Raw genomic sequence first — 2,701 nt, forward strand, 5'->3', positions numbered from 1 at the left:
AATATCTACTGCAGGATAGATTTTTTTTTTTAAAGAAAAAAAATCAGATTTTAAAGAAAAATCACCTTATCTGTTAATATAATTTAAAAATAAAATCAAATTACGATTTGAACTATGAGTTTTCTCTATAAATAGTTGACCTCAACCACCCATTTTTTCTTCAGTATCTCCTCTCTTTTCTTTTTCTTTCTTTTAATTTTGTTAATTACTTTTCCCAACTTCTTTATATATATAATCTTGTTAACGGACAATCTTTTTAATGTTTCTTTTCTTCTTCTTAATTTTTTTTTTTTTTTTTACTTTTTAGTTTTGTAAAAACATTAAAGTGATATTTAGATATTTAAAGGTGTTTGGGAATACCAAGTGAGTTGAGTCGAGTTAGTAAAAAAATTCCAACTCAATGTTTGACCCACCAATTTTAAATGTGATGAAATTGTTATGCATTTGGGTTTTTAAATTGTGTGCTGAAAATATGTTACATTTTTTAAGAAGAAAAAACAAAAAGTTAGTTGTTACATTTTTTAAGAAGAAAAAACAAAATGTTAGTTGTTACATTTTTCAAGAAGCAAAAAAAAAAAAAAAAAGTTCAATTTTTAAGCTTTTTCAGTGTCCATAAGAGTTAAGTAATTGTAAAAAGTTTTCATTTGTTTAGAATATGTTTGGTGTTTAGGAATGAGAAAAATTGTTATGTAATTAAATATTAAAAACAATGAATTTAAAATTAGTGCTTAGTATATATTTACTTGTAGGAAGTTTTTATGTTTTAAGAATGGAAAAAATTATGGAATTTTTTTGTGTTAAAAATTTAAGGAAAACGTGCATAGTTGGAAATTAAAAAAAAAAATAGCAAGGAAATAAAATCAAGGACAATCAATTTCATTTACAAAAAAACTCAACTCAACACCCCAAACACAGACGATCTGACAAGGACAATCAATTTCATTTAGAAAAAACTCAACTCAACACCCCAAACACAGACGATCTGACTCAACTCAACACATCACCAGAACACAAACATTCCAACTCAACTCAACTCACCACCCTATACATATATAATTTAAGTCTTTATATAATAATTATCAATTCAATTCTTCCCAATTCTGCAGGACAAACATTCTTTTTAATGTTTTTATAGTTTTTTTTTATACACGCCTAACATATCGAAGTTGGTGGATAAAAAGACCTCGTTTTTGAGGTTCAACAAATTTAGAAGTTGGTAAAGTGATAAACGATTATCTATTTTATTTTTTGTAGTTTTTTTTATCACTTTTTAATTTTTGCAAATGTACCCTAATAGGTTTAAAGATTTATAATAATTTTTACTATTTTTTTTTACATGATTTTGTACTTTTTTCTCTTTTTAATTTTTGAAAATTTTTGAAATAAAATTTAAAATCAGGAAGAATATTTGCAAATCAAAATAAATTAAGTTTTTAGGGTATCTATTTGTATAGAAAAAATAATATATTTTTTTGAATTTTAATAAAAATGAAAATAGGAGATAATCAAATATGAAATCCTATAAAAAAAATAGAAAATTAATATTTTGGTTTAAATTAAAGTTTGAAATTAAAAGCATATTCATATCATTCAAATTAATTTAAATAATATATATAATATAGACAAGATTATCAAAAAATTAAATAAAAATGACATTTTAATTAAAGTTTAAAATTAATTAAATAAAGTTTAAAATTAAGACAATAATCCAATTATCCAATCCAAATAAATGAAAAAAAAAATTAGAAAAATATTTTGGTTTATTTAATCTTTAAAATTAAGAGGTTAGTAAAAGGATAAAATGAGTTTTTTAAGTTCTATTTTTAAGCTTTACGTAAGATGTGCAACACATGTAGTATCAAACTAATTCTACCAAATGCAAACCTCAAGAGTAAAATTGTTGAGTTTGAAAACTCATCAAACTTAATCTCAATCAAACCCTAAGGACCAAATATGAAATTTCTTTTTTTAAATATAAATGAAAAAAGAGATATATATATATATAGTAAATCAAAAGTGAGAGATGATTATTTAAACCTCTAATCTTAAAGAGGGTACTGTCAATCATGGTTGAGTTATGCTCACTTGTTCGTGCAAAGGTTCTTGCCATTTTATGCCTTTCTTAAATTTCAGTAATTATACTTTTATTTCTGAGTTCTTTCTTTATTGTTTTCAAAAAGGGTCATAGTGGAAAAAATGTGTTCCCTTTTCTCTTCGGTCTATATTGATCATTCGCAACTATTTAGTATTTTTTTAATAATTTGTTAAGGTTGTTGCATGTAAATCTATTTTAAAAATTTTAGGTTAATATTCATGGTTGATAAAATATTAAAAGATTATTATGTATTAATTAAAATTTTAGGGATGTTTGGAGTGTTGAGTTGATTATCATAATATGTGTTTAGGGTGCAAACTATTTAGATGTAGATAGAAAATAGTAAACAACATAAAAGAGAGGATAAAGAGGAAATAATAAACATAATAACAAAGAGGAATTTAAAATAGTAATATTGTAGTAAATTGTAGATTATAATAGTTGGAGACATTAATTATTATAATTGGAGCTCCAAACATGGAGTGGGCTATAATTAATTGTAAATTTTAATTTTGATAAAAGAAAACTATCATCATTATTGCATATTGTTGTGAAATCAAGGAGCACGACGGAAACACGAATAGGGAAAAATATAATATAATGATA

Source organism: Benincasa hispida, chromosome 12, assembly GCF_027475165.1.
Source record: "Benincasa hispida cultivar pf3 chromosome 12, pf3_genome.v1.1, whole genome shotgun sequence".
NCBI lineage: Eukaryota > Viridiplantae > Streptophyta > Magnoliopsida > Cucurbitales > Cucurbitaceae > Benincasa > Benincasa hispida.